The sequence below is a fragment of the Seriola lalandi genome, unplaced genomic scaffold (genome assembly GCF_002814215.2).
Source record: "Seriola lalandi dorsalis isolate HSWRI2012SDOR001 ecotype SW California unplaced genomic scaffold, Sedor1 jcf7180002052023, whole genome shotgun sequence".
In the NCBI taxonomy this organism is placed as follows: Eukaryota; Metazoa; Chordata; class Actinopteri; order Carangiformes; family Carangidae; genus Seriola; species Seriola lalandi.
This window is the reverse complement of record NW_019522576.1, coordinates 70714-81591: the sequence shown is the minus strand read 5'-3', so window position 1 is coordinate 81591 and position 10878 is coordinate 70714. Positions and strand designations below refer to the sequence as shown.

At 37.9% G+C, this 10878-nt stretch overlaps 1 protein-coding gene across 3 annotated transcripts in view; it reads left to right on the top strand.

Moving 5' to 3' along the window:
• Positions 1-10878, top strand: part of dlg1b (discs large MAGUK scaffold protein 1b) — a 100195-nt gene that overhangs the window by 21106 nt on the left and 68211 nt on the right. The gene's annotated exons all lie outside the window — the stretch shown is intronic.

The following is a 10878-nucleotide window of genomic DNA, read 5'->3' as shown; positions in this document are numbered from 1 at the left end:
GTCGGTGTCGTCCACCTTCGCAGCATGTCCCATCCAAGTCCTCATGTCCATGCTTTGGACCATCAGAGGGGCGGGGCTTCTGGATCCAGGGTCAGGGGTCAGGTTCGCCCAGACGGCCTCAAGGTGTCGCTGTAGCTCGTTCACGCTAACGTGAATCTGGAGTTGAAGTGAAACCAGAGAAGGAAACATGTGGCCTCAAGACAAAGACGTGTTCATGCTAAATTTAGTTTTCTTTCATTTTAATTTCAGAAAGATGCATTTGAAAACATTTGAAAACATTTGAAAATGAAACGTCTAAAGTTTCGATAAATCTGTCCAGTTATAACTTTCAGAAAAAGTTGACAGGAAATTGTATTTATTTATTTTTTATTGTTTATGCTGATGTGCTGTTTTGTTACAGTTCACAAACTGTTGTGGGCAACACACTGACTACAACAGAGAAACAAATATTTCCAGAAAACAAAATAAATTCCTGCCATTTAAAAATAAAAATCTAAAATGTAAATATCCAGTGCTAAAATGCTGCACTGTGGTGAATAACATAACGTGTTGCTGTTATGAGTATTAGTAAACAGTTCTTGCCGTCACAAAGTAAAGAAGAGCAGTTATTGTGCGGATGAATCCAATCAGAGCGTTGATGTTTTAATTAAAAAGAAATTCAGTTCAGTTTATCTCCTGACAACGATCCAGGATCTTCTGCCTCTAGGATTTCCTCTCTGGTCTCACAGTTCGTTTTGAGGAGTAATGAGTCTCCAGCGACACCTTGAGGTGGTCTGTGCTGCGTTCAGGGGGCATGGGTCATTGTGCTTCATTCATTTTGGTTGATGTTGTCGGGTCTGAACAGTACACCTCCTGTCCTCAGAGCTGCGAGCAGATGGATCAGTGCGGGGTCGAGTCACGAAGGAAAGGATTGTTAGGAGATTTACATTTTTTATCTTCAGTCTCAACTTTAAAGATATGAATTATTTATTTATTTATTTATTTTTCCAACATTTTGGATCAAACTTAGTAATATTAAAGTAATATTTCACATCTACAACAATCAACAATAATCAAGTAATTATAAGAAGCATCGAGACAGAAATAGAGAAATAAATCAATAACGATTATATAACAATCTCAGTCTTTAAGTCTGTAAACTTAAAATACTAATGAGTGAGCTGTTAATGAATAAATCTAACTAATCAATGAATTAATACACATAATCATTCCGTAAATCAATATAGTTACTTTCTCTCTCATGTAAGTTAATTTATTGATATTTACAGATTTACATTAAACATTCACACACTCACGTGGGGATACAATGCACTTTATATGGTTGTATCGTTACCGTGGATACTGTGTAACCTAGCACTAAATACGGTTTTGAAATAAGATTAAGAATATAAGATAACAATAATAATAATAATAATGATTTGTTATTATTTATTTTATATATAAGTACCTTTGAAGACACTCGAGTCCTTATAACAGTAAAATATAAAATGCAAGTTCAAAGCCTTATATACAAAATAAATAAGAATCAATGTAATTGCATAAAAATAAATGATTAAACGCTGGTGTTGGAGTTAAATGAGTGGGATTTGAAAATAGGAAGAGAATCAGTATTAGATATATTATAGATATAGATACAATATTAGATAAAAATACATCAGAAAGAATGAAATATAAAAACTTTTAACTTTAACTTAGTAATAAAAAGAAATCCATGTCTGCATGGAAGAGAAGAAACTATGGAAACAAAAAGAGGCCAAAATAATTACATTTTTATAAGTAATATACTTGAAATTTAAATTTTGATGAAATTCAGATTTTTTCTTTAGTTTTAGTTTTTATTTTATTCTTTTAAGTATTTTACTTTTTTAAAATGTATAAACTCTGGTGTCTGTTTTCCAGTGAAACATCTGATCCTCAGAGTCAGAACGTAAACGTGACATAACGGACATGTGATCGATTAAATTCAGGCTGATTGGTTCCCTGTTCAAGATTTAAAACGTTTCTTGAATTTAATCTTTTGAACTTTTTTTTGTGTGTGTAAATATTCTAACATAAACTTGAAAATGACCTCCTGACCCTGCGGCCCGCCTCATCAGTTTGTGCTTCAAAATAAAAGCTTTCAGTCCGTCTTGAGAAGTCTTTACTTTTGTAAATCTGACTCTTGGTTTCTGGGTTTGACTCGGAGGCTGGAGCTGTACTGATGTTCAGGACCTTGGTGGTGGTGGTTCATGTGGATTTCAGTTCTGGTTTCTGTGCAGCAGGTTCCCGTCATGTTTTGACTCTTTAGGTTCCTGTGTGTGTTTCCATGTTCTGCTCTGAAATGCATCGGCCATCTTAACATCTGTTCATATTTTAAGTTGTTAAGCAAAAATAACTGAATGTTGAATAGAGATAAAATGAGCTGAAGATCTGAAGTGTCTGTTCCAGCTGCAGCTTGTTTCTGCTCTTTTGTTTGACAGTATATTTACTTATTTTTCACCACTGTGACCCATTTATGCAAATTCATTTACAAACTTCCTCTGCCAGTCGGAGCTCTGTTTGCAGCAGCTCTGATATCTGCATATGGAGGACCAGTGACGTCACAGGAAAAGTAATAAAGCATTTCCTTAATTTCATATTTTAATAGACATTTAAAACAGGAATTGTAAAAATAAAATTATAAATCAACGATTAATGCATCAATAAATACTTCCAATTTAAAAATGGATTTACAAAAACAGCATAAAACACTAATTAAATAAACATTTTATCAATAAATTTATTAATTCATGAATAAATGATGAAATTTGAAAGACTATTTGAAAAGGCATTATAAAGATGGGAACACATTCCTCGATTCACTCGTCAATTTCCATTTCCTTTCTCCGGCTGCTTTTCCTTTTAGCTCATCGATTAGCTCAGTCATGTAGCTTCTCCTGTTAGCCTCTCTGTGACACTCCTGAAAACTGATATGACTGGTTAGCTCTCCAACCAATCAGAGAGCTTTCATCATTTTTAATGTTTTTAGGAATCATTTATTTTCAAAATATATGTGCACAACATGGTAGAGATCCTCTCTTACCCTCATCGTCTTCACATGATAAGAGAAGCGTGTTGTACTAAAACTCTTTTACAGTGGAAACAGGTGAAGTGATGTCACCACGCTTTCCCATTTAAACAGATTCATCAGACTCAGGAGCTGGTGACATCACTTCCTGTGGGGTGCTGAATGTTTTATAAGGAGGCATGAACCACGCCATATGATGGTGACACACATGCAGGAGGAGACCATAACCGATTCATGGAAGTGTAAAATATTCATACTTGTGATTCCCACCTGCCCACACTCACTCATCTCCTGCTGCTCCTCTTCCTCCTCCTCCTCCTCCTCCTTGTTGAGTCACACATGTAACAACAAACCGTTAGTGTGTTTTAAAGGTGCAGCACTTGAATGTAGAGCTGCAGCAGTGTCTGGTGTGACCGACTGAGGCATCGACACGTCACTTGTTTGTGGTCTGATGTCGAGTAGGACGCACACGTGCATTGTTCAGAGAAATCTATCGAGACCGCAGCCGAAACAATTAGACAATCGATCAGTTGATCGACAGAAAACGACTTGGTAATTGTTTATTGTTTATTATTTTGGGGGTTTTACACTGTTGGACATTTGATGTCGTCACCTTGTAAAAAAACTGAGATGAAAGTTTTCAGTATTTTCTGATATTTGATACACCAATCAATTGAGAAAATAATCAGCAGATTAATCAAAACAGACAATAATTGTTAGCTGCCGCCATAATAACCTTTCAGATGAATCACTGGAGTCATTTTCCAAGAAGAAAATGCCAAAAATGTGCCCCATTTTTTTTTATGTACAAGGTGCTGCTCTCCTTGTTGTGTTTTTTGGATTTTGTGCAAAACAGGTAATTTGAACATTACTTTAATCAACAAAAATAATTAATCAATAATTGGAGCCCTAATCATCATCAGCTGTAGATTTGTTCAGATTGACTGAAATGAATGATGAGGTTAGTTGTTAAAATCTAAATTTTGACACATTTGTTCTCATGTGATCAATAACAGTGCTTTAATAATTGATTAATTTATTGTGTCATTTTGGCCCTTTTTACTTCCATATTTGAAAATATCTGTTAATATAAAAAAGCCCAGTGGTCGGTGTTTTTACATGTCAGACTGTCCTCATTAAAACAGGCTTATTCATTTTTACATTTGATTTTTACATTTGCATTTATGTTCAACTCGATAAAAATCACTACTTATAATCATAATTATGACATTGAAGGCAGCATGAACTCTCAATAAGGAAATCAGATGTTAAATCAGAAAAGTTTTTTGATAACTAAAACATTAAGTCAAAACGTTAAGTACAAGCTGAACAGAATAATGTACAGACTTTTATTCAGGTGCTGAAAAGCTCTGGGTTTGTAGTTAATTTATTTGTCATTTATAGTAATTGGTTTATTTGTATCATTTAAGTTTAATCGTTTGTTTTACAATTTTATTGATCTGTAAAAACGATCTGCTTGTTTTAAATTACGCAATTATGTAGTACAGGTATTATGGCGTTGCCTTCAAGTGTCATCAGAAAAAATTGGATTTCACATTACACATCTGTGAACACCGATATTAAATAGCTAACAGGACAGGGTGAATGAAAAAAGCAGGAATGACGTCTTTGACATAATTAAGAAACATTTACTTTTTTAAATTATGTAATCCAAGACCTACTGTAGTACTATTTATACCACACAATGTGATATTATTTTTTACTGATTTTATTTATTTTGATTATGAATGTTATTTAAAGGCAGAAGTAGAAATAACTCTGATTAATTTTTAAGCGTTGTTACAGCCACTTCCTTTGGTCTTTACAGCTGTGGATAAAGTGTCTCAAGTCGCAGGGTGTTGCGTTTTCCCACCGCTCTTAAACGCAACGTTAGTCTTGGAGGAGCGAGGTTCAGTGAGTCCCGCTCCCGCTGAGCTGAGCATCGGATACTGGGAAGGAGGAGAGCCGGGGGAGGGATGAGGTGGCTCTCCGGTGAGCACACGCTCTGACGCCGGTAGATAGTTGCTGTTGCTGGGTGTGTTTTTGTGAATGTCACGTTATTTATGAAGAGAGAGACTTAACGAAACCAAGTGCAGCGGGAGTGACAGCGCGAGATGAAATGCTGATGTTCGCGGGCTTTACTCCCGGCTCCAAACGATGGACTGCATCTGTATTGTCACGACTAAGGTAAACGCCGGAAAAACACCTCATGAAACACAAACACAAACGGTGTAGACTGTGATTTCACTCAGTTATAAGTCTGTGTTTAATTCGGCATTCATGTCATCCTCCAAACGGCATTTATTCAAGTAAAAAAAATCAACTTTTTGAAACCGTTTGTTTCAAATTCCAACGGTCGTTTCGCACTAAAACAGCGGAGTTAGCCGAAGGAGGCTGTTAGATGTGACAACGGGATTTACGAAGTGATGTTTTTACGGAAATATAATGCAAAGTCATGAATTATATCAGTGCCGAATTTACCAGAAGACTGTCGACATTTAAACCACGTTACCTTCCACTCTCACGGTGTCTTGGTTTTTTTCTGACAAGAAAAGGATCGTTAATTTGTCTTATTTCTTAATGGGAGTTCGGCTTTCTCCGGAGAGCTCGACTTTCTCCGGAGAGCTCGGGGACCTTGAGTTTCTGTAGTGTTGACAAAACGTTACTACTTAAATGAAGTTACGTTGTTTGACGGTGACAGCTGTTATTGTTCTGTTTGATTAATGTGTGTTGATTACTATCGGTGCCTGATCAGGCCAATTATCAGATAAGTGTAGTTTATAATGGCACAATGTGATATGTGTATGTGGTGTTGTCCTGTATGTGTTTTAAACAACTTTGCCAGTTAAACATGATATAAACATGAAAGCTCGTTGTCACATTAGTCACCTTTAATACATGTACCATTATTTAAGGCCAACTGGGGGACTCGAACCTGTGACCGTGTGCCTTTGTATTGTCCAGGCTGCTGCTGCTATTATTTCTACCTCAATACACACCTGGAAAAAATACCTGACTGGAAAATACTCGACTAGTTTCTCAGGTCTGGAAAACAGCCGCAACAGGAGAGGAAAGATAATTGAATATTGTCCAGGACAAAGTATTTTAATTTTTCTGTATGTGTCTTTTGCTGAATGTAAAGCAGCTAAAAGATGCATTCAGGTCCAGGTGTTTTCAAGGGGAAGTTAAACTGAGTATAGTTGTAAAATACCTCGTTTCCATGCGTCCTGGTTTTGAAGTGATCTCATCCTGTGATATAATCAAGCTATTTTTGACTGTTGAACGAGCAATTAAAAAAATTATTTCAGGTGTTAGGACAATAAATTGGACATTTAGCTTTATTTTGTGACATTTTGCAGACAGTAAATTGATTGATCAGGAAAGTAATTACCAGTATAAGCAATAGAAAATATTATTGGTGCAGTTTTTTCTGTTCTTTTGTTCTTTCATATTTTAGGGAAACCTTGAAATATTTCTTGTTTTAACATGAACCCATGTTTTTTTTATTATCTTGTAACATCAACACACAGATAACAGTGTGTGTGATGTGAACATATTACAGAACATAAAGCTGATTATATAAATACCAACTATAAGGATTCGTATGTTTACACAGATGTTTAATTAGCTTTTCTTGTCTTTGTAACACCTGTCACTCTGCTGAGTGTGAGAGCTCTTGAACGCCCCTCTGAACCAGAAAAAAAAAAGGGAGATCACTAGCTCTGCTGCGTGACGTTGGAGCGATGACGTGACCTTTGTGTTGGCGTATTTTCACTCTGTATCGAGTCAGTTCAACAGCTGCAGCAGCTGGAAAGACGAAACTCTTAACTGTCTCTTTAAGAAGTCGTAGTTTGGTTTCGTGGCGGCTGATGGTCGACCTTTTAAAAATGTCAGCACGTTTAGATCTTCGTCCTCTCATCTGATGCCTCTTAACCTCTTAGTTTATTTATTGGCACATACAAATTAATAATAACAAGTGCAAATAAAAACAACCTGATACGATGTTCAGGCAGGAAGCCTGAGTGGTTTATCTCAGCCCTCGTTCAGGTGCTGGTCCGGTTTAAAGTCTCTGATGTGGAGGCGGGCTGAGCTCCGGACCTCCTGCTGGTCTGGGATCAGCTCCCTCCAGGCCTTCGTCTCTTCTTTTAAAATCCCATTTCTGAGCTCCGTGTCCTCCCCGCTCGCTCGCCTCTGATCTGCTCTCAGCTTTGAAATCAGCCACTTGCAACACTCCGCCTGTGGGGCTGCTTTGACCTTTGACCTCCACGTTGTTTCTCATTCTGTGGCTGCTCATGTATCCAGGTGCTTCGTTTTCATTCAGTCCAGAGCGGAGCTGCAACAGTTGGTCGGTTCGTCAAACGCCAACTTTCAGAAAAATAATCGGCACCTATTTTGATAATCGATCAATTAAGTTATTTATCAACAGTCTCTGGTTCCAGCTTTTCACCTGTCAGGATTTGCTGTTTTTCACTTTTATACGATTCTACATTTATTAGTTTTTTGTTGTGGACTGTTTGAAGGCGTCTGCTTTGGTCTCAAGAACGCATTGATGGAACTTCTTGAAATTTGGTGCAAACTCTTTCAGTGGTCAAAGGTCACAGGTCAAGGTCACTGCGACCGCACATCTGTCCCGATAATGAAGGTAATCGTCAGTCACAGCAGCTTCACATGTCCAGTTTTGTCCGTCCAACAGTCCAAAACCAAACACATTCAGTTCACTGAAGTAAAACAAAGAAAAACATCTTGTGAATACAATGAACAGTGAATATTTTCTGTTTTGGACTTGGGTGATAATTTTTATTCTTCCACGCCGGCGACAGTCAGAGCAGCAGCCATATTGTTTTCATGTTGTCTGAACCGCCTTCCCATTCTTATGGACACGATATCTTGGAAACATCTTGACAGAACTTCTTCAAATTTGACATAAACATCCACTCGGACTCAAGGACGAACTGATTAGATCTTGGTGGTCAAAGGTCAAGGTCTCGATGACTTCACAAAACACTTTTTAGCCACTACTCAAGACTTTACAGCAATGATGACAAACTTTCACACCTATGGTTCATATTTTCTATTACTCACATATGAATCTCAGGATACGACCATGAGGAGGTGATTGTAGTTTTCTCAGTTGACTGTTTCAGCCTGAATGAGCAGCATGTTTGATAATCGTGGTTTAAAAAAAGAACCGATTGATCATTAATTGTCACAGTTAGCTGACTGATTATTGTTTGTTTGTTTGTTTTTGGAGGAATCGGTTCAAGTCCCCAGAGGAGTCAACGTCTGTTAAACTATCATGGTGCTCGAGTCTTTTACCTGCAGCTTTAATTCCCCGTCCAAACTCACCCTCCTACAGACAAGGTGTCAGAGCCTCAGGTGCAGACTGTGTGTGTGTGTGTGTGTGTGTGTGTGTGTGTGTGTGTGTGTGTGTTTGTAGGGCAGTGCCTCAGTGTTGGGACTATTTTCAGCTCCTTATTAACGGCGTGCTGCAGCTCCGTGGCTCAGCAGGACCAAACACAGTCGGCTCAGTCTAAATACAGCTGCTCTGCTGCTGCTGGTCACGTTCCTGCAGACACGCTGACGACACACCTGAACACACAGGTGACATCTGAGAACCACGTCTGTTCACACCGGGGCTGAAGCATTTCCTACAAAATATAATTTGGTTTGAGAAGTGATAGTAAATGATAAAATGAATGAACGGTTTGATCCTCTGTATTTCAGCATGTTGTCTCAGTCTGAATATGTGTAAGTGGTTGTAAGAGAAGTGAAGTCTGTCTTATTTTGATGGTTTGAGACACAGGAGCTTTGGTGCTGCACCTAGTTGTTTTTTCATAGATTAAGCTACTGATCGTGTTCATGATTAATTGATGTTTTCGTCACCATGTTTGTGAAACATGGTGACTTCATTAAAAGTCTTGTTTTCTCTGACCAGATGCCCAAAACCCAAAGATATGTAACGTAAACTCTTGCGTTTGAGAACCTGAACACATCAGATGTTTCTCATTTTTGCTTGAAAAACAATTGATCAATCAATCGACTTGACCATCAATAATTATTGACCATCAATAATTATTGATGGTCAAGGTCAGTGTGACCTCACAAAATGCTTTTTAGCCATTACTCAAGACGCAGCAATTATGACAAAATTTCCATGTTTTGTATGAGTCTGGATGGGATGTAACCTGGCAGTAGGCGAGAGGCGGCGTCGTGCAGACAGTGCGGCTTGTTTCCATGACTTGGACTTTTCAACACTGACTCATTAAAAAACACATGAAACAGCCTGAGAGCGGTCGACCGACAGCTCTGCTGGTTTTCTCATCACCTCCACCAGCTTCACGGTCAGCAGCCAAAAAACTCTCTGGTTACTGGAATACTGGTGTCACTGGAGATCTTCTCTTTTTTTAAGTAGCGTGGCAGAGAGGAAAAGTCCACAAAGACTGCACCCATGACGCAGTCACAGCAAACACCAACACAGCTAATAGTCTCAACTGTGGGAGATGTTTGGAAGTGAGTAAAACCAGAAATAAAAGTAGAAATAAAACAAATAACCAGAAATAAAAGTAGGGTATTAGAAAGAAAACAGTCCAGAAATATAGAATATTAAAAGGACAAACCAGTTAAAACAGCTTAAAATATATAAATGAATAGAAATATAAGTAAATAAAATTCAATTAAAAGCCAGAGTTGAGTTTGTTTTTAAAAATATCAACACTTTCTGCTGCCCTCAGGTCTTTAGGAAAACTGAAGTTGGTCCTCATAAAGACAGGAATAAAAACACACACACACACACACACACACAGTGTGCAGCAGCTGGAAGTTAAAGGGATAATCAGCGGTTTCAGTTTTTTCAGAAAATAACCATAAACAAAGCTGCAGGGGCTGATGGGATGTTGCTCCACTGCTACTGCTGAGATTTCTTTTTTATTACATTTCATAACAGCCATGTGTAATGATAATAATAATAATGATAATAATGATAATGATAATAATAATAACAGTACACATAATCCATGCAGCAGTTGTATCTTGTCATTGCAGTGTGTTGGTAGATGAACTCTCCTCTGCTCTTCTGGGGAAACGTGACTTAATTATTTATGTTAATTACAGGCTGAAGGCCGTGGAGAGTTATAGGAGGAGACGGCTGCTGCCATGTATGGTCTCTGTAGCGTGTCTAAAACATCATGGTCAGCATGTTAGTTCATGTTATGTTTAGCAATCATATTTTAGTTTTTCATTTTTACAATTTAATTTTTATTTTATTCACTTTTTTTTAACATGTGATTTTATAATCTAGATTATGTCGTTTGTAGGGTTTGAATCTTAGAAGAATCTTAGTCGACCAAGATTTGATTGGTTGGTTTGTCGCAGGGTTAAAAAAAATCAAACTCCACAGGAAGTGGCAATAGTCTTTCACTAACTCACTCACTCACTCACTCACTCACTCACTCACTCACTCACTCACTCACTTAGTCACTAACTCGCTCACTCACTCACTCACTCACTTACTCACTTAGTCACTAACTCACTCACTCACTTAGTCACTAACTCGCTCACTCACTCACTCACTCACTTACTCACTTAGTCACTAACTCACTCACTCACTCACTCACTTAGTCAGTCACTCACTCACTCACTCACTCACTCATTCACTCACTCACTCACTCACTTAGTCACTAACTCACTCACTCACTCACTCACTCACTTAGTCACTAACTCACTCACTCACTCACTCACTTAGTCAGTCAGTCACTCACTCACTCACTCACTCACTCACTCACTCACTTAGTCACTAACTCACTCACTCACTCACTCACTCACTTAGTCACTAA